This window comes from Terrapene carolina, unplaced genomic scaffold (genome assembly GCF_002925995.2).
Source record: "Terrapene carolina triunguis isolate 2854851 unplaced genomic scaffold, T_m_triunguis-2.0 Scaffold21, whole genome shotgun sequence".
NCBI lineage: Eukaryota > Metazoa > Chordata > Testudines > Emydidae > Terrapene > Terrapene triunguis.
In genome coordinates this window covers 9,619,158-9,641,611 of record NW_020664372.1, presented here as the reverse complement: position 1 = coordinate 9,641,611, position 22,454 = coordinate 9,619,158, and positions in this window count along the sequence as shown.

The window sequence follows — 22,454 nt, the reverse complement described above, 5'->3', positions numbered from 1 at the left end:
TGTCTCTATTCATCTGATTAAACTAAAGATTTGGGTACCTGCCAACTATGAGAATACGACAATTTACTAACTGAGCCATCCTCCTCTGTGAGCTAGGAGATAAATCACATTCCTAAACAAGCTGAACATCCAATATGGAAGTAGAGCTTTTTTTAAAGTTTCACCATGGATGGCATCGTCTCCTAATGCTAAAGTCTGCTGTTATGACACTATTAATGTATTATGATGATAAATATAACTAATCTTCAATGTCTCATTTCAGATGTGCTGCTGATAATTGTGCTTCATTTGTCTATAGCGGAGTCAGCAACCTCTGGCACGCGGCTCGCCAGGGTAAGCACCCTGGCGGGCTGGGCCAGTTTGTTTACCTGCCACGTCCGCAGGTTCGGCTGATCACGGCTCCCACGGTCTGTGGTTCGCCGCTCCAGGCCAATGGGGGCTGCAGGAAGGGCGGCCACCACATCCCTCGGCCCACGCCGCTTCTCGCAGCCTCCATTGGCCTGGAGCGGCGAACCACGGCCGAGCCGTGAACGGCTGAACCTGCGGACGTGGCAGGTAAACAAACTGGCCCAGCCCGCCAGGGTACTTACCCTGGTCCTTACCCTGGTGAGCCACGTGCCAGAGGTTGCTGACCCCTGGTCTATAGTATAATAGCATTCCCCCCACATTTTAGTTTACAGCAAAAGCTCACTAAGTCACACTATGTGAAACCAACAATGTTGCAAACTACTAATTGGTCATCACTTCCCACAATATAGCACAGGATTAAGTGCAGAGACTGCATAGCCAAGATGTATCATGCTACTATGACTCATGTCTAATCTGACCACTTGCAGCACCCAAAGTTGCTGGAAGGTAAGAAGGGTTTCTTTGCAGATATTATGATGGAAACAAAGTCTCATGCAGCTGAGCTGTTTAGAGCTTGGGGAATTCTCTCTGTCTTGGCTGCTAACTTGAGGTTCTGGTTGTGAAGAGTTTTCCTTTTATTGCCTCCATCTGCCTGTCTAGTTCCAATAAGGTCCACACAAAGCCATTAAAGTCAGTAGTTCTCAGCAACATGGTTTTTATTCACAGGGATGGGTGTGGTCCTCTCACACATCAAGCACAACTCCCCCACTCTGGGTCTACAATATCATGCGATAATTTGAGCACATAAGTGATATTTCCATCACACAGTCAAAAAGTAAGGGATCCGGTTTAACCCAAATTTACACTAATGTGGCAAATTTTGCTGTATGCCTTCCGGGCAACTGAGTGATAATGGCAAGTACCCAGATTATGATAAAGATTTCGGGCTGCAGAACATGGGAGGAGAGCCTTATATGTGGCCATAAATTGCCTTCTCCTACCTTACCTTGCTCAGAGATGGAACATTGTCTGCATAATCCTCTAATGATAATAGGGCTATTTTATCTAAAATGGCATGGCAGGTTGACTCTTTGGGGGGTCCTGTCTCATGTCCTCAGACAAGTCATTAAAATTATCTGTTACTCTGAGTAATATTGCCATGTGAACTATAAAAGCCTGTGAGGCTGCCTGCTGAGAGATGCATCACTTCCATGCTGCTACAAGTGCTAGAACTGACTATTTATAAATGTTGTTTTACATTTAGTTTAGATGGTACTTGGATGCAGTTTCCTTAGGGCCTTGTCCTGTGAGTGCTGAGTACCTCTTGAGAGATACTGAGTGGTAGCAATACTGAAAGAAGCCCCTGAGAATTGAGGGCATTCAGCATCTCCCAAGCATCACACAGCACCTTGCAGGACTGATCCCTAAGTCAATTAAGTTCACCTAGGCTGGCTTTTCCTGAATAAAGTGGAAGAACATTTCCCCAAGGGACATGTCTGGTTTAGCTGAGTTTTCATTATTAACAAGCAGCTACACATAATATTTTCATGCATATCTCTGACCTGTTAAACTCCTTGTCATTTCAAAAGCCTTGAGAACATTTTGTGACTTCTTCCGCAAATGAATGGGTATAACTTGTGGCTGGTAAACCAGTAAGTGATCATGTTTTATTAAGACTTGATCCTGTGAGTTGCTAAGAGCTTCCTGCAAAGTCTTCTTCAGTGGGAGTTTTCAATGCTGAACTTCTCATACCTGCTCATATCCCTGCAGAATATGGCTTTACATGTGGCCATTCATGCTGTTTAAAATTTTAATCATTTTTAAAATCTGCAACATCTCACTAAAAGTGATTTGCTTGTACGATATTTTATGAAAGATTTAGATTATAGGATTCCCATTTATTAAATGTATTGATAAATTATCTAACCAATTTACATTAGAAATATAGGCATAGGCCAAATTCAGACCCAATGTTAGTGGTTCCATTTTGCCCATTTACATCAGGGACACCCTGCCACATGTTTGAACCAGTATTTTGTTTCAAGTGTACTGTGTGTCCTTTGTGGGTTTTTGTTGTTGTTTGTCTTTTTTCTTTCTGAGCTGCATTGTCAGTGGCCAAGATCCCAATTAAACTGTATTAAGTGTACATGAGAGTGAAGTGCATCTGTAACCATTGCACATGTGTACATCCTAGATCTCATAGGCCTATAGATATATAAAAGAGTTGGGGGGGGGGGATCACATCACCTAATCTTGTTATTTTTTTACCCTCTCTCAGTGATAGCTGATAAAACAAGCTTCCAAGGAGTGGGCAAGCTCTCTCTCTCTCCCTCCTCACTGCAGGCTATCCATTTGCCAGTATCTGTAGATGCAGAGATATTTAAGAGAACTGACAAATACTGTACTTCAGAAAATTCACAGTGTATTTTTTTTTAAAGTCTATCCTTATTCAGGACACCAACACTTTTGTATCTATTTTTTTTAATGGCAGAGAAAGAAATGGATTTTAAAATCTGATATCCCAGGGACCTACAAAAAAGGATGACTCTTCCCTATCCAACACTCTCCATCTTTTAGACTATACTTCCCATATGCTTACCTCACAGAAGTCAGAAGGTTATGGGTGCCCTGAAGTGCTGTAACCCCTACTAGGCTTTCTAACAATAGCATCCCACTCCCTATGCCTATGATAATGCCAATGTAAACTCAAGTAGTTTCAGACTGAATTAGGCCCCTTATGTATACAGAATTCTAGAGATAATTTGTTTCTCTCTTTTTTAGGCTTGATGGAGGGGGAAGTCAAAGGGCAAAATTCTACTCTCAGAATTTGGCCTAAGCTCTCTGAGATAGGCTGAAAAGGATCCCTGGAGAGTTTTAGGGTTGTTGTTTTTTTGTTTCTGTGTTTTTTCTCTTCAAAGAGGGAAAGCTTGAATTCGATCTTAAAATGAATGCAAAGCACTGGAACTGAAGATAGGACTGATGTCATATCTTTTTTTCCTTATGTGAGAAAGTCAGGCAGTGGTGGTAAGTTGAGTCAAAAGTAGACCTGGACAAATAAATGATTTTTTAATTCCCTGGCAGTTTTTTTTTTTAAATGAATCGAATCCACAAATTGTGAAAAAATGTGGCAAAGGGGAAAAAAAATTGTTTGGGTTGAAAGAAACTATGAAGCCACCAGGCTACAGCATCACGCTCACTCTTCCTGGGCCAATAATTGCTCATAGTAATAATTCATTGCCATCCATCTGTGCCATTGAGGTCTTTTGTCACCTATGTACTCATATGGAGATTAATTCATGGAGGGGTCTAGTAAGCTACAAAGATGGTTGCAGCAAATTCTCTCTGCCAAGTAACCTCATTGACTGTTTAGAATTTATCTTCTAAGAAAAGTTCTCCTGCATTGTACTCAAAGGGTGGAATAAAATTCCAGCAAACGAACAGGTTACTGAGCAAGAATGCAGATGCTTAAGATAACCACAGACGTGCCTTATCATCCTCTCCCTTTTCTGCCCCAACAGCCCTTCAGCATATGTCTACATTGCAATTAAAACTCCTCAGCTGGCCTATGCAGAACTCGGGCTAAATGGCTGTTTAACTGACTTGTTGACATTTGGGCTCAGGCTGCAGCCCAAGCTCTGGGACTCTCCCCACCTTGCAGACCATGTCCGAACGTCTACACCTTGATTAAACAGCCCCTTTGCTCCGAGCCACAAGCCCGAGTCACCTTCATAGGCCAATTGAGGGATTTTAATTGCAGTGTAGACATACTCTTAGTCTCTTGGTACTGCAGTTTCACTTTGAAAGAGCTCTGGACTATATGACACAGGTCATATAGTGGACTTAATATCTAGGTTGCCTCTGAAAATGTTATAAATCCATCTAATTTCATACACAAGGCGTGGAATAAAATTCCAGCAAACGAACAGGTTACTGAGCAAAAATGCAGATGCTTAAGATAGCCACAGATAACCTCTCCCATTTCCACCCCAACAGCCCTTCATACATAACTGAGTGGGGGTGGGGGGAAACAGGGAAAAGGGGATTCTTCTACCCCCAACTGAAGCTTAGCAGGCATAACATGGTCAACAAAATGTAACATATTAACGAGTCTGGCCATAGCAAGGCAAATACCTTCCATCTTATATTGTAATATCTCAATACCGCTTTTGACCCAAGTTTCTCTGAACACAAGAGCAATCAAAACCAGGGTATAGCTTCCTTCCACATAGCACTAAAATTTTCAGTCATCTTGTCCAGACCAAGAAGTCCCCTCCCTTTCCTTCTTACAGAGTCTTATACTGTATTTGTCCAGGCTGTTTATCTCTAATGTCTCCTGCTTTCTTATACACACACACCCTTACCCAAAACAATGCCCAGCTAAATTCCCTACACCCAATTTATTTGAATCCGTGAGTAGCCTTTAGCATGCCTCTGTCTTAGAGGCAACTGTTTACATAGTTTACATGTTTACATGTAGGGCAGCTGTTACACTAATCATTTTAAACCATGTTTTAACCCAATCCATAACATCCCCTATCTCAATAACAAACTTGTCTTCCTGCTCCTCACACAACTTTCCTGATGCTGGTTCCTGCACTGTTTCCTCCTGAGCCTGTCACACACCCCCTCCTGCCATACACATTCCAGAAGTGACCCTAGGAATCTGGCCAGAGAAAGACGTAGCTGTGCCCCAAATCAATATGCTGTATAGGGATCAGCATCAGCTCGATGTCTGCTCCTTCCTGTGCCCCCAGTCCCTGCTGCAGCTGCTCCTTTCCTTCTACCCCATCTTCTTTCTCCAACAGAGCACATCTAACAAGAAAGCAGGGTCCGTGGACTGGACAGGGCTGAGCACCCAGGCAAACTCATAGTAGAGTGGGCACGTTTTCAGTTATTTGCTGAGTGTGGTCTTGTAATCCTTAGCCATCCTGTACATAGTCTTCAGGTTTTTTATTTTCTCTCTGTACTGAAATTCCATTTGGTGGATCCCCTCCACTCTAGCTGCTTGGACAATTCCTCAGTGCCACTGATTCTGGTTACATCTCCCTAAATTATGGGGGTAACTGACATCAGACCGAAAGCTTGGTGTCAACTTCTGGCCAACTAGCAGCACTCTGGGAGAAGGATTTCTCAGATGGCACATCTCTTCAAATGCTTTGGAACTGCATCAGAAGTACTGTATGCAAAAATGAGGTCTAAAAACTAAGCCAGTGTAGAAAAAAAGGAGGAGGTAGAGAGGGGTTGAGTAAGAAAGTATGCCCCAGGTAGAAGGCACTGAAGGTTTATTAGACTGGGTTTTATTAGCCTGCATCCTCACTGCAAAATAGGCAGGTTGCCAGCCCAGGATAAAGTAAAACATCCGCTCAAGCGTAGAAGCATCTATGCTAGCCTAGGCTTAAAGCACCCTCAAGGCCAGGTGAGAGATTTTACTATGTGGACAACAGGGGTTTAGATGGAACAACCAGGTTAGAGACTGGGCTAACTCTATAGTAAAGACATACCCGCAGTCTACAGAATGCAAAATCAAGGTCTGAGTCTAAAAGGCATGGAGAGAATTATGTTTGATAATACCCCTCTTGTCCAGAAGAATCACTTTTGTTACTGAGATACTATAAAGGGGTTCCACACAATGCAGGAGTAGCTGTGTGTTTGACTAGGTCTGAGAATTAGCTTTTGCCACATCTGGTACCCCCTTCTGTTGGTTACTCAAACTGTAACCATTCTCTCTCTCTTTCTAAATTGAGGTGATGATCCATATTCACTAATTAGTCTCCTCTCCTTTCAAAGTAACAAAGTCCCCCCAGACAATTTGTCCATATGTAATCTCAGACAATCTCCTGTTCCAACTCCAGGCCTTGTGCCATTTTGCCAGTGACTGGTAGGGGAACCTGGGCCTATCCACTGCTCCAGATTCCAGACTAGTGACCCTATGACTAGGAACCCAGATCTGAATAGTCTCAAATCTCATTGCTGTTTCTGTGGGCTCACCTACGTCACCTGTCTGTCTCTTTGCTTGTCTCTGGGTTTACCATCCGAGATTCTCTGCTCCCCCTGTCTACTTCACCCCTCTTGGCCTCTTGCCAGACTCCCTAGGCCAGGACAAGGCCCCAGGGCTTTCTCTTCTCCTGGATCTTCTCCTTGTCCCTTACCAAATCCCTTTCCCTCTATGGGGTGACTGCAGACCTCATCACTGCAACTTATTTCTGAGGGCACATCATGGTTTTATACACCTATCCCAGCTTCTTCCCCAGCTGGGATTCATCTGCCATTAGGTCCTATCAATGCCCGGTTCCCCTCCAGCTGCAGTACTGAAGGTTAATTAGCCCCTCCTGGTCCACATTAACCCATTTACAGCTTGTGTGGAGTGGACACCCCATCATGAATACATATAGCAACTCATTGGGAGAGGGAAGATACAGGCCTGGAGAGATGGTAGGGGAGAAGGGAGGGAGCTCTGAAGAAGAGGTGTCCTCACAGAGAAACTGAGAAAGGGGAGGAGTGATCTGGGAACAAAGAGGGGGAAAAAAACATAAGAAATAAAAAGGGAAATTTCAAAATTACATAGAAAAGAAAAAAGAGTCAAAAAGGAAGAGAAAGAAAAGAATGCAGAAAAAAAGGGGCAGCAATGGAGAGAAAAGGGACAAAAACCAGGTGAGATGCAGCAAGGATGATAGGGACATAGGAGTGCAGGTGTAGATCCCTCACACTTAAGGGAGGCTTCTAACCTTAATGGCTGGGAACCGCTGTAGTAGCTGGAAGAAACTGCTAACAAAACTGAACAGCCCAAGAATCAGGAACAGCTTTGTAAAATTCCCTAGGGGCAAGCATTTATTACAGGATTTGTGCACACAACTCCTATTCAGCTTCAATAGGAACAGCCCATATATAGCCAAGGGTAGAATACAATTCTTGCTCAGCAAACAAAGAATAAAAGGGTTAATGGGATTATTTCTGGCAGCCCTAATCAGATGGACATCAAATACGCATGTACATACACACACACACACACACACTAGAGTAGTTAGTATGTTTTACATTCACTTAGTTAAGTTACAATAATAAACATAGTTTTCCTTTAATTTATGTCTGTGTGAGGCCAATTTTTTTCATTGCTAATAAGATCATTCTCTTCTGGGTCATTTATCCTTCATGAGCTCATACTTTCAAGGTGAATGGATTTCAGTTAAGGAGAACAAATATATTGCTTCCAGACATGCTTTATAAATGTTGTCTGGTATGCTGTCAGTATCTTAAAAGCCAAGTTATAAATAAAATGGCAAAGGTTGGTTTAACTGATGAGCAGAAAACACTTCAAATTTATTAGACAGATGCAGACCATAAAGGCTACTAAGCTGCCTGAAGAAACTGTTAGGGTCTACATCTTTATAAAAAATATAAAAAGAAAAGGAAAACTGGTTACTGGAATAATTTGTTTTCAAGAGAAATTACAGGAACATTTACTTAGGACTAGGTGACACTATGTGAAAACTTGTAAATTCACTCATGATTGCAAGTGCTAAAACTGTCATATTAAATGAAGCTTGTGATGGAAGTTAGTAGTTGCCATTAAAATATCAACATTTGCACATAGATACAACACAGTTGCCCCCATTCTTTCTTGTTCTAAATATAAGGGAAGGAAATCTGTAACATCTTGGATACTGCTGTGGTAACTAATGGTAAATGCTCACTTTTTAATTGTGACAGTGTATATTGTGAATCTGCAAAGTAAAGTTACACTATCTGTTTAATGTTATCTGTTTGTTTCAATTCTGATATAAGAAAAAAATGTATTGTTAACTCAATGGGCAAAACAATCACTTAAATTAGACCAGAATAAGGCACTGCCTATATTGTCTATACCGTGAAACAGAGAGATTAAACAAAAAAGTAGAAAGTACACAATTTTCTGAGAATTTTCTCTGAGTATAGAAAGGTTAATGTTAATGCCCACCGAAGAAAGGAACTAAGTAGTTCACTTGAGAAATTTGATGTGAGGGCATCAAAAGAAATACTTTTCCACACAACCTATGGAACTCATTTTCATGGGATGTTGTGGTGGCCAAACATGTAATTGGGTTAAAAAAAAAAACTGGAAATGCTCATAGAGGATAGGCCCATCAGTGGATATTAGCCAAGATGGTCAGGGATGTAACCCCAAGCTCAGGGTGACCCTAAACCTCTGACTTCCAGGAGATAAGAGGGGAAGAAAGACATGGATCTCTCCAAAACTGTCCTGTTTGGATGCTCCCCTTGAAGCCCCGATCCTTGTCACTGTCAGGGACAGGATATTGGACAAGATGGACTGCTGGTCTGACCCAGTGTGGCAGATCTTATGTTCTTATGTAATTACTTCAGTGCATAGCTGTTTGCAAAACAGAATTTAGCTTATAGATAAATTGCATGGTGGAAAAAATATTATACTATAAGACAGATCTACTGTCTTTCAGGTAATAATCCCCTCCAGGCCTTCACTAATACCTAGAGCCTTACTGTGCTGACTCACCATTATTTGATGACATTCCCAAAAGCCAATCTCAAAATAATGTTGCAAGTGCCAGTTATAATTGTTTCTAAGTTTCCTTTTAATTATATCAAATGGCTCCTCATGGATAGATACAAAATCAGAGGGAATATCATTCATGGCAGAAGTTCAGTACATACTCTTGTATTACGTTACTTTAATTGCATGACCTTTAGCAATAGAAAAAAAAACTTGGTTTGGGACACATCAGGACAAGTCTGTCAAGAAGGTGAAGGTGCTAGTGTTGGAGTATCCTATGTCTTCAGACATGACCAATGGACACACATACAGGAACACACAGAGACTGGAATCTTCAGTTACAGCTCAGTTTATTGTAGAAGAAGCTCAACTACACCTGCAGAAGCATAGCTGTTAACCTCCCCCACATCCCGAGGAGTGAGCACCAAGATCCTTTTGTGTTTCCCCTTTATTGTAATCATCATCCCTCCCTCTCCCCAGATGGGCAGTTCTGGTCTCGGTCTCAGCCCAAAAATTGCCCTCTAATTTCCATGCTAAATCCTCCGCCCCTGTTTTGTCCTTTTGTTGCCATATAAAGAGCTGTTTTGAGCACTTGGGTGTCTTTAGTCAGTCAACACCTGCAGGCTTGTGGGTTTGGGGTTTTCTGTGTGTGTCTTTCGCCAGCAGCTTGCCAGACAGACTTAATGTCAGATAGAGCCAGCCCCCCACAGCTAACATCAATGAAGGCTGAATATGTTCAACAGTTCCTATTATTCAGCGCCTTAGAACTTGATGGCTTTCTGAAATGGTGTACATTTTGGGAGTAAAGTTCTCAGTTACAGGGGGAAAAATAGAGGGGGGTATGATAAATTTTGGTTCTTATGTAATAAGATGATTAAATGTATTACAAGATCTTTTCTTCTTATACTTAAGGACTTGGAATGCCAGACAAACAAAGTGAATTCAAAAAAATCTCAAGTGAAAATTTGTGGAAATTGTTTGCAGTATTAGCCCAGCTCTAAGCTGTATAGCATTAGTGGAGGACTCTAGGTAATCCTTTGCATGTATGCACCCTACCAATCAATTCTTTCTAGATAATTTCCTCCAGTGTTCAAGTGTTGATGGTAGAAATCATTTGTTATTATAAACACTACTGTTTCGCCATCTGTTGAACAGTGATGAAAGAAAAGTGCCTTGTAATGACATTTCCATGTTGTATGATATTCTGGTTTCGCTCTCTCTCTCTCTCACACACACACATACACACACACACACACACGCACGCTGTGACACTCTGTTCTCCAGATCAACATCCTGGCACCCCCATAGTCACCAGTGTTATATAATTGCAACAAATCTTGTACACATTATGTTATATGAGGTATCAATGGAAAAGTTATGATTTTCTGAACATGATTATCCTATTTGTATGCATGTATCATTTTTGCATCTGAACTTATGAATATTGATTATGTACCCATATTTCAAATGTGTTTGCTCCTGTAGTAACTCCCACAAGGTAGTTTACATCCACTCTAGCCAGCACATTGTGAATGAACTATTCAAGCTGATGGCCCATCAATAAACACAATGGGCCTTGGAAGAAGCTTATCCCTGCCTGATGGACTTTCCTGTGGACATTCTAGCCAGAGCATGGGTAATGACCTGAAACATTTTGCACTCTAAAGCACCCCATATTTACCATGGTGATGTAATTATGATATGTTTTGTACAAAGTATGCCTTGTGAGGTATCATTCTAAAAGTCGTGATCTGCTAAACATTAATATCTCATTGGATTGCATGTGCTGTCATTGTATGCAAAGTTATAAAGCTATGTTATGTATGTATTACTGAAATATGTTGTGAAGTTGCAAACACCCACAACTAGCTTTTCAGGTACAAGAATGAAGAAGCTAGACAGTGATAATGGCCCATCAACAAAGACAATGGACCATGGAAGAGTGTATCCTCATCTGCAGACACTTCAGACAGCCTGTGGATAATGGCTGCTATGATTCAGCAAGGCATGCAAGGGCATGTGACTAGACCACATGATACTGAACTCCATTTTAATACCTGTATTTTTCCACAAAGGGGGTTGGGAACTTGGCTTAGAACAAAGGGGTTCCCACCGTATGGAGAGACTATAAAAGATGGGGAGTGACATCATTTCAGGGTCTCACTCCCCACACAAGAGAACACCTAGAAACACCTGAGGAACAAAGACTGAACTGGGAGAAGTGCTGGTCCCAGGCTAAAGGGATTCTAGTATGTGTATGGAAGCTTGATGGGCTGCTTGTATCATCAGTCAGGGTGAGATATTGCTGATCCAAATCCTACATAGTATATTAGGCTTAGACTGTGGTTTTGTTTATTTGCTAGGTAATCTGCTGTGATCTGTTTGCTGTCACTTATAATCACTTAAAATCTCTTTCTGTAGTTAATAAACTTGTTTTATGTTTTATCTTAACCAGTGTGTTTTTGAGTGAAGTGCTAGGGAAAATCTCAGCTCAGTTAACAAAGATGTTGTGAATATTCCTCTCCACATCAAGGGAGGGGCGAACTGGGTAATAAATTCATACTGGCTGATTTTTGACCAGGTCAGGACAGTGCAGCTCTGGGGTTCTAGGCTGGGTAGCTGGGGCTATTTTGGATGTAGCCTCTCTATTGTTGGTTCATGCACTAGCTGGCCAAAGCCTGCATGTAACTGCAGCTGGGTGTGTCCCTGCCTGTGTGAATGCGGGTGGGAGTTCAGTACCAGGAGCGGTCTGCAGTTTGTCACAGCAGCACAGTTTGAGAGGCAACACAGACTGGTGAGTCAGAGGGCTCAGTGGTACCCCAGTTCCAGGTTGCACCCGGAGGGAACTTGTCACAGACCCCTGCTATGACTCATCAAAGCATGCAAGGGCATGTGACCAGCTCATGTGACACTGGACTCCATCTTGTGCCTGTACTTTTCCACTAACCATGATGGGGGCTCTGTTTGGAACAATGAAGTTCCCTCCACTTGGCGGAAGCTATAAAAGGGGGAAGTGACATCATCACTTAGTCTCACTCCCTCCATAACTCAACACCTGGAAGCACGTCCGGATGAAAAAGACTTTGAATGGGAGAGGGTTGTCCCAGGCTGGAAAGGAGTCCCAACTTGTGTATGGAGGATCTGTAAACTGTTTGTACTATCAGTGTGAGACACTGCTTGATTCAATTCTGTCTAGTTAATAAAATTCAGATTGCGAATTTGTTTTATTTCTTAGGTAACCAACTTTGATCTGTACGCTATTACTTATAATAACTTAACATCTTTCTGTAGTTAATAGATCTTTTTTATATTTTTTTACCTAAAACAGTGTGTTGTTTGTAGTGTAGAGATGTGATTCAGACATGTATTTCATTTAGGTGAATTTTGCCTAGCAAATACCCATAGGAAGTAGGGCTCTTGCCTTGTGCTTATAGCCCCTCTCTTGGTTATATGAGGTGGTGCTGCCTCAACCACCTCCAGTTAGTTCTTACTGCCTGTGGCTGGGGTCAGAGCTTTGAGTGGTTCCTAAGCTCAAAACCTCTATTTTTCATGACTTCCCTTGTTATATTTAGTTAATTAGTACCCTTAGTATACTGTTACTTAGGTTCGGTGTTAAATTTAAGATAACTAAGTATTTCCCTGGAGGTGTCTTCTCCAGGGTTAAACATTGTCCACTGTGTAGGGGTTTGAACACCAACTACCATCCGCATATGCAGTGCTTGCTGAGCTTAGGCAAAGCCCATATCAAGGAGCAACATTTGATTTACGGGTCATTCATGAAATGGACTCATGTGGCAAAGTATCTTTGTCTGAAGCAGCACCTGCTAAAACAGGCCATGTGGCCTGCTTCAGCACCAAGGCCTACAATGGATCATAGGTCACTCTTAGGTCTGAGAGTGATGCCGTTTTGTGTGGTGCTCACTGGCACCACACAGAGGGGTCAGAGACCCCATACTGTTGACTCCGGTTCCAGCCCCAGAGAATCCACTGACTCCAGTACTCTGATGCAATGCCAGCACCAGCTGTTTCCATGATGATGGCATATTAGGTGGCAACAGACCTCCTCTGGCTTTCTGTTCTGAGCCCTCCCTTGGTCCAGGACTTTGCCAAGGCTGTCGTTTATAGCCCTGTTGGCTAGACAGGCTATTTAACCTGTGGCTGTATCGGAACCACACATCGATGCTTCTCTTTCATTCAGTGGAATCTTTCCCTTTCACAGTCAGTGGAAGTGGGATAGGGGCTGGGCTCAGCACAAGGGACCTCCTCGGCACCGGGAACATCTTTGGCACCCTGCTGTCGGTGCTGCCAATGTTACCATGGCAGCACTCACCACCCTCCCTTCTGCACCATCAGTCACATCGGTACCACTGCAGACTTTGAGGTTGATACCACTTCCAGCACTGGAAATGATGGAAGTGTACTCAGTGCCAGCAGTACTCTTTCCACTATTGGCACCAGTTTCCTCCTAATTCAGGACTATGGTTGAATCAGACCGGTTGCTCTAGTTCCACCTTTATCCCCTGAAGCCTGGGACTCCTCAGTGTCCAGGTCGATATCTTCCTTCCAATAACCTTGAATCCATATGTGAAATAATTCAATGCTATTGTACGCATTGGAGTGGGTTAGGGTTAGAGTTAGGGAGTGGACCGATAAAAAGACTCAAGCTCGGAGCCGGACCTTTAAACCTGGTGACAGGATCCTCCTTCTACTTCCCTTGGGAGAGTTGAATCTCCTGGTCTGCTGGCAACCTCACCTAAGTGGGTCCAGTTACTTATGAAATATGGCAACCTGACTGTTGGAAGAAACACCAGATCTATCACATCAATTTCCTGAAGCTATGGTGGGAATGTGAGGGCTTGCTGATCACCCTGTATCCTCCCCAAGCTGGACCTGGGTCCCTGAATCCCTGTGTTGATAGACTTGGGGAAGCAGCAATTGGGGGACACTTTCACAGAAGAGCAACAGAAACAGGCCTGGAGTATGTTTGAAGGCTTTTCCCAAACCCATCACCAGCCTCCTGGGCCAAACCGTGCTCATCCAGCATAACATCCTGATCAGCCCAGGAGAGGTCATCCATGAGATTACCAACCCCTTCTGTGGCTGGGAATGAGGAATGATATGGTGGAGCTAGGAGTCATCGAGAGGTCGCAGAGTGAATGGCCCAGTTCCATTGTGCTAATTCCAAAACCCAATGACGCCCTGATATTTTGCATCAATTTTCAGCGGGTCAATGCCATCTCTAAGTTTGATGCATATCCGATGCCCCAGATCAATGAGGTCCTCAATCAACTCAATGGTTCCCAGTTCATCAGCACCTTGGACCTCACAAACAGGTATTGGTAGATCCCTTCACACACAGACTCTATATAGAAAACCACTTTTGCCACCTTGGCCAGGTTCTACCAATTCAAACGGATGCCCTTCGGTCTCCATGGAGCCCCCACTACATTCCAGAGACTGATGGATCATATTCTACAACCCCACATTGCCTATGACATGGCGTAACTGGACAATGTGGTGGTATACAGAAACCATTGGGAGGAACATCTTAATCAGGTGGTGGCCATCCTTAGTGCTCATTGCAACACTGGATTGAAGGTGAATCTAAAGAAGTGATGGATCGGGTGGCAGGAGGCCACCTTTCTTGGTTATACCTTGGGATGAGGTTAGGTACAGCCCCCGTGGGGTAGGTCCAGGCACTGCAGGCCTGCTCACCACCAACCAGAAAAATACAAGTGTGGCAATTCTTGGGACTGGCTGGCTATTATTGGTGGTCATTCCCAACTTTGCAATGATCGTGGCCCCCGGACAGAGCTCCTGACAAAGGACAGCCCTTGACATGTGCACTGGACAGCTGAATGAGGGGAAGTCTTCCAGAATCTCAAGGACCACCTGTCCTGAAAATTGGTGCTATTTAGCCCTGATTCACCAGGCAGTTCAGCATACAAACTGATACCTTGGAGGTTGAACTAGGAGCCTTCCTCTCCCAAGAGATAGAGCAGAAGGAACACTCCATCTTGAAACTGAGCTGACAGCTATTAACTTGCATGGAACTACTCAGTAATTGAGAAGAAGGACCTTGCAGTCAAGTGGGCAGTGGATGTCCTATGTTATTACCTCCTGGGGGTCCCCTTTCTGCTTGTGTGAGGTCATGCCACCCTTAAGTGGCAAAATACTCTGAAGGAAATGAATGCTCGGCTGATGTAGTGGGTATCTCACCCTCCAACCATAAGTATTAACGGTACACCACAAAGCCGGTAAGGATAATTAAAATATGGATTTTTTTTCAGAATTAGGAGAAAAGGACATAGCCATCCCTGGAGCCTGGGAGATAGACATGGTGTGTGTGTGTGGGGGGGGGGATGTAGTGAGGTAGAGTGGCTTCTCTCCAACCCTGAGCTTCCCCCTATGCCAGAAGCAGAGGGACGTGGTGGGTCATGCAGCTCAGTTGGGCTGGAGCCAGGGAAGGATGTCTCAGCACAATGAAGAACTCTGGAGCTGAACCTCTTCTGTGCAGCACCCTGCCCACAGAGGAAACCAACTCTGGAGAGGAGTTGCCCTGCAGAGAGAGATGACCCTTGGATTATGGACCTCTCCACCTGGACTGTAGTAGGAAGTAGCCCAGGGAAACCACACTTTAGTTCAGATTTGTTGCTGGAGCACTAGTCTGTGTGTTTCAGTGGGATTCCCATTGACCCAATGATGGCACCATTCACCACTGTTAGGGCCCTTGTCTGGTGGAGTAAGGTGGGTCATAGACTCATAGAATATCAGGGTTGGAAGGGACCTCAGAAGGTCATCTAGTCCAACCCCCTGCACAAAGCAGGACCAATCCCCAACTAAATCATCCCAGCCAGGGCTTCGTCAAGCCTGACCTTAAAAACCTCTAAGGAAGAAGATTCCACCACCTCCCTAGGTAACCCATTCCAGTGCTTCACCACCCTCCTAGTGAAAAAGTTTTTCCTAGTATCCAACCTAAACCTCCCCCACTGCAACTTGAGACCATTACTCCTTGTTCTGTCATCTGCTACCACTGAGAACAGTCTAGATCCATCCTCTTTGGAACCCCCTTTCAGGTAGTTAAAAGCAGCTATCAAATCCCCCCTCATTCTTCTCTTCTGTAGACTAAACAATCCCAGTTCCCTTAGCTTCTCCTCGTAAGTCATGTGCTCCAGCGCCCTAATAATTTTGTTGCCCTCCGCTGGACTCTTTCCAATTTTTCCACATCTTTCTTGTAATGTGGGGCCCAAAACTGTACACAGAACTCCAGATGAGGCCTCACTGATGCCAAATAGAGGGGAATGATCACATCCCTTGATCTGCTGGCTATGCCCCTACTTATACAGTCCAAAATGCCGTTAGCCTTCTAGGCAACCAGGGCACACTGTTGACTCATGATTAATAGTGAAATCCTTGCTGATCTTAAACATAAAAAAGAAGCTTACAAGAAGTGGAAGATTGGACAAATGACCAAGGAGGAGTATAAAAATATTGCTCAAGCATGCAGGAGTGAAATCAGGAAGGCCAAATCACACTTGGAGTTGCAGCTAGCAAGAGATGTCAAGAATAACAAGAAGGGTTTCTTCAGGTATGTTAGCAACAAGAAGAAGGCCAAGGAAAGTGTGGGCCCTTTACTGAATGAGGGAGGCAACCTAGTGACAGAGGATGTGGAAAAATGTACTCAATGCTTTTTTTGCCTCTGTCTTCACAAACAAGGTCAGACTACTGCACTGGGCAGCACAATATGGGGAGGAGGTGACCAGCCCTCTGTGGAGAAAGAAGTGGTTCAAGGTCCACGACCCTCTACCCCTTGCGGCCAACCCCACTCTTTGGGTGGAGGCCTATTCACTCCAGGCCAGAAGGCCTGTGCCAGGAGACTGTGGGCCTAGACTATGTATTTGCTGTCCAGGAGGCCAAAAGGCTAAAACCTGCTCCCTACTCTCCCCCATGCAGGGGGCCAGAGTTCCAGACAGTGTGTTTGCTGGCTGCCTTCGCCAAGAAGCATAGTCAAGAGCCTGCTTACTGCTCTTCCCACCAGAGGGCAAGAGTGATAGGCCGCTAATTGACTGTTAGTTACCTGACTCAGTGGCAGAGTGGCTTCCCTCCGAGTCTGTGTCCGAGGGACTCCTACAGGAGGCTTTGAACAGATCCTCAACTGATATACATGTTCATAGTTCTATTGATATCATGAGCAGGGCTCCATGACTGGACTACATCTCCTACAACGCACCCACAACTGTGTGACTCCCATGATGTACTTCACAGCTCAGTGAGATGGGAAACTGTGGGGCACCATGGGAGATATAGTGTGTCCGAGTTGTCCAGCCCATATGGGAGAATGGAGCATGAGGCACCTGGAGTACTGCAGCTGGAGGCAACATGGAATCATAGTCAGATGCAGATTAAGGCTGAATTGACTCAAAGTGGAATATTTTGAATTGGGTCAAACCAATCCAAAAACAAAATATTTCATTCTGGTTTTCTTGATGGAACATTGAAATGTATTGTCAACATCAAAATTTTCCCACAGAAAAAAATGATCTAGCAGAAACTGCATTTCCTGTGAAACAATAATTTCGCACAACCTGTGGAGTATAACTATAAAACTAGAAATATATAGTTATTATGTATAAAGATTGCCATATAATGACACATAAAATAGCATCTATTGTTCTCTCTATATATGGAGGTTCAGTAATTATTATACACTTCAATGGCTTCCTGTGTGCCTCCTTTAACACAAGGCATTCAGAAAAAGGGAATGACCCTTTTAACTCTAGTTAAAAGCTATGGAATGATTGTGTTCCCAACTCAATGCAAAAAGTGTATAACAAATTAACATTGAACTATCATGCAAGATTAGTTTTCATTGGATCTTTTTAAAATTAAAGTTTTAGATAATGTAACAAACTCATAAGATGTTTGAAAGGCTACTTTTTGGTACCTTCTACAGACATTTGTGACATCAAATCCCTTAAACATTTTTTTATTCTTAGTAAAAAAAACATAAAAAGACATGTTTCTTTTTATTTGTAGCTTGCAACAAAATCCCACGTAAATTAATAACCTTGAAAGAACCAATGCAAATCTTATTAATTTAATTAGCTTTTTAATTATCTGTTTCATACAAATCATTTAACAATTAAAGTATTCTATAATGTGCATTGGTTGTCCTGTCTAGAACAGGAGCAAATATAATAGCTAATGAGATTTTGGGTTTTATCCAGCCCAAATACACTTTGGCAGCTGTTGGTCCAAAAATATTCACTGGATATTTTGGCTTCCTCAGAGGCTGCTCCCTGATGGAAATCTATACTCTCCTGGATTCACTAAATAAGTTATTTCACATGCCCTTGAGAAAAGGCAATGTCAGATGCTTTCCAGTGTTATTGACATATAGAGTGTTTGGGAATCACATCAAAGGACTCACTAATATGAAGGTAAGATATCTTTAGTGTACTGGGCTATTGCATATTTTATGTAAAGAATCTGTTTGTTTTGATGTTCTCAGCATGTTAGACTTTGTTTTTTATTCCAAAATGTAACCTAACATTTGTAGTGAATCATTGAGTAGCGGGGTAAAGTGGCCTCCCTGCAGACTGCAGAGCAAGGGATCACTACACTTCCCCTGGTAGGCAGAGCCAAACCTGCCCCACCCCCTTGCTGGAAGTACCAGGGCAGGAGAGGACATATAAAAGGAGGACTCTGCAGCTCAGTAGAGCAGGAGCCAGGGAAGGAGACAGATGCCTCCACGCTGATGTGGCATCCAGGAGCTGAATCTGCACTCTGCAGCACCCTGCCCCTGGAGGAAATGGACTCAGAAGGGGAGTTGTGGGGACTACCATCTGTTGTGTATCCAGAGGAGCCAGAGGACCTGTGGATCCCAGAGGTACCAAACCCCGGGGACATAAGAAGTAGCCCAAGGACAGCCGATGACTATCCAGATACGTGGCTGACTGCTTCTAGGTCAGCGTGTTGAGGCTGGGTCCCCACTGACCCATTGGTGGACCATTCTGCCACTGTTAGGGCCCTGGGCTGGGATGCAGTAGAGTCGGGCTAGCCCATGTCTCCCTACCCTCTGCCACCCCACCCCTGGGGTGGCCGACTCACCACCACAGGTCAGGAGGCCTGTGTGAATCTACCATCGGCCAAGCTAGGATGTTAGCCTTGGTGGGGTCTACCCTATTCCAGAGCCCCTAGACACCCACCCTAGATGTGGGTGTTCATTCCTACCTGAATCCGTAACGGAGGGTTTTCTGGCTGCCTTTGCCAGGAGGCTTAGGCTATAGCCTGCTCCCTGCTCAGCCCTGCCCAAAGGGCTAGAGCTCCAGATAGTTAAGTACTACCAGCCCCAGCTCAGGGCCTGCAAGCTAATGACTACCCAGTGCTCTGCTCCACCCAAGGGTGGGGACAAGAGCACCAGACTATTGTTGCTTGTTTGCCTCTGTCAGGCGTGCCCAGAACTAGAGACTAGTTATGGCTCGGGCCCACTGGTGCGACCCGAGCCCAACGGTTACCGCCCAATATGATAAGGCAGAGTGGCCTCGCTCTCCAGTGAGGAGGGATCACTACACATTGCTTTTACCAAAAAAAATACACATATTTCTGTTCATATTTATATTAAAATCAAAACTCTAGATCAAAGCAGCTTGAACTCCAGATACGTTTGAATCCTCATATGAATATCACAACTGGACCCCATCTCTGGAATATACCAACCCAAAATTCAGAATCCCAAACCACTCAATATGGGCTGGGCCTCTTGAATGCCTTTCCCATTATTTATTTTCCCTTGCCACCCCACCTAATTAATTTTTATCACCTTTCCATGGTCCAAACCAAAGCATGTCCTAGTATCAACAGGCTTCCTTTCCCAACACTTTCTTGTGTTATTGGAAGAGATCAGAAAGGAGAAACATGTTCCCCCCCACCACCACTATTTGCTAACCTCATCAGAAGCCATGCAGAGGAATAATTTTACCCCTGGCTACTAGGATGAGCAAATTCACTCAGTATTTTTGCCAATGACATCCACACAGTACAGATTGGGCCCTTCAGCTGTGCCTGATAACCAATCTAGGAGTGGAGCCCCAAAGACATGCAGATGGAAGATCTCCTGTGCACTGGCAACTCTTGCAGCATAGCTGGTTCCAAATGTATCAACTCCCGTCCTTCCTCTTGTCCAAAGGGCACCATGGGTCACCTTTGATGGTGGGAGGAATCACTGCATTCCATTGGTCAGCCACCGCCCGCCAGAAAGCCAGACAGCCACTGGACAGTAGGTGCTGACCCGCCATAGTCTCTCTGCCTCATGGGGTGAGTGGGGCTAGACCAAAAGTTGAAAGGCAGATGGAAACCTTGTACCTGAGAAAAACCAAGAAAACCTAAGAAAGCAAAAACTTTCTGGCTTGGAAGCTGGATTGTCAGGATGTCAGCATACAGAAGTCAGATTTGATAGACCGTGACTTGTACAAACTCAATGTTGACATTGCAGCATTCCAGGAAACAAGACTTGCAGATGCTTGTTCTGTCCAAGAGGCCAATTACACCTTCTTTTGGCAAGGTAAAAGCAGTGAAGAAAATGGTCTGCATGGTGTAGGTTTCACTGTGAGAAACAAGTGGGTAAAGCTCCTAGAAACACCCATTGAGAAGTCAGAACATATCATCTCACTTAAACTTCAGATAACCATTGGCCCTGTGAACATCATGAGTGCCTTATGCACTAACACTCAAATCTAGCTCCAAGGATAAGAATATATTTTACAACTCTTTGCATTAAGTTGCTCCCCAGAGGTAGCTGTTGAGGTTCATTCTCTATGTAATTTCATGTGGTGGGGTTCATTGATAGCCAAGTGTCTTGGGTGGCACCCACAATGTCTGAGGTGGGTGGAGGGAAAGGAGGGACCTCTTTGGCCCCATGTCTCAACACATTGGTATGCCAGCTCCCAGTTGGGAGTGAGTCAGTGTTTCTTGGAAGCCTGACTTATTTGCTGGAAGTTAATGCTGGGTTTTTTCCCCATTTGTACCCAGAGGAAAGGGAAGTCCGGTGGTCTAAAACTATGGGTAACCTATTCCAATGTCCGGTGGAGAAACTTGGCTGGCCCCCTCTCTTTCTATTCTGGGGTCTTAACTTGCCTTGTCTATTGATCAATATTCCCGTTGATTGTATACAATTTGTCTTCTTCCATCTCTCTGAGGGAGTTCATCTTCTATTCAAGTCTCTCTACCTTTTCCTCCAGAACAGAAAATCAAGCCCGAAACTCCAAGTTGTGGCCAACTTTATTATTCTTTTTTTTCCCCATTATGTTCAACATTTTTCAGTCTAAGCGTTATCTATAACAAAGAGCCTATTTTTGACCATATTTCCCAAAGGGAAAATTGGACACTGCGTGGGGCTGGCCCAAAGCCCCCACCCCACAGGGCTGGCCCCAGCTGCTCTCCTGAGACTCTTCCCCTGTGGGGCTGGCCCCAGCTGCTTGGCCAAGGTGCCCCCCCCAGACTGTTACTGGTCACTCAAACCCTGCTGGCCACCTGCTTGAGGATGTCACTGGTCACTTGAATCCTGCTGGCACCTCACATGAGGCTGTCACTAGACGCTCAAACCCTGCCAGCCCCCTGCTTGAGGCTGTCACTGTTCACTGGAGCCCCCCCAGCACTGAAACCCTTCTCCTCCCCTCCGCCCCGTCCAGCCCAGCCTCCCCCTGCACACGGCTGGCATTTTCACTCCCCCTCCCTCCTGCACACTTCTCCGCACCGCACTCCACTTTTTTGACGAAGTAGCCATTTGTCCCATTTGCTCTTGCCAATGTGATCAGCTGGCAAGAGCAAATGGGACAAATGCCCTCTTTTGAAAAAAAAAGAGTCAGAACGGCTGGGACAGGGCTAACAAAAGGACTATCCTGGCCAAAATGGAACATATGTTCACCCTACCTTAAGCCTATAGCAGTGCAGAGAAGGTTAAATGAGACTTAAGAATAGAGAATAAAAAAAAAAGAGATGAAATTACAAGTTTATGTTAGTAGCTTGTTGTAGAGGGGTTATATTGAGATACAGGAATGAACTGTGGTAAAATGAATTTAATGTCCGAAATGTATAGCCTACAATATTCAAATAAAATAATTGTCCTGTTTTCTTTTTCTTTGTGTTCAATTGTGTGACTACAAAATGATTATCCTATGAGTAGCATGCAATGAAAATCCATTGCAGACAATGCCCAAAGTGCCTGCATAAATAAATAATTTTCACTAAAATATTTTGTCTGAGGTATTTTTATCTGCCAATAAAAATTTCCTGCTGAATATTTGATGTAAATTTCAGCCCTTAGTAGACTTGGCAGAAGGAGGAGACTAAAAAGCTTCTGGCAGCAAAATAAACATTTAGGTTTTAGTGAAAAGTGACATTTGAAACATTATTTTTATTGTAAACAATTCAACTAAGAAGCTTATACTTTTTTTTTAAATGTAGTAGAACTAATACAGATGATAAGAGACAGAGATGCCATGCTGAGCCAGTCTGAACTGATTTCAATGGATTGAGTACAATTGAACAAGAGGAGGGGGATACCAAGCAAAATACTATTTGAAATTTTTATGGAAGACGGACC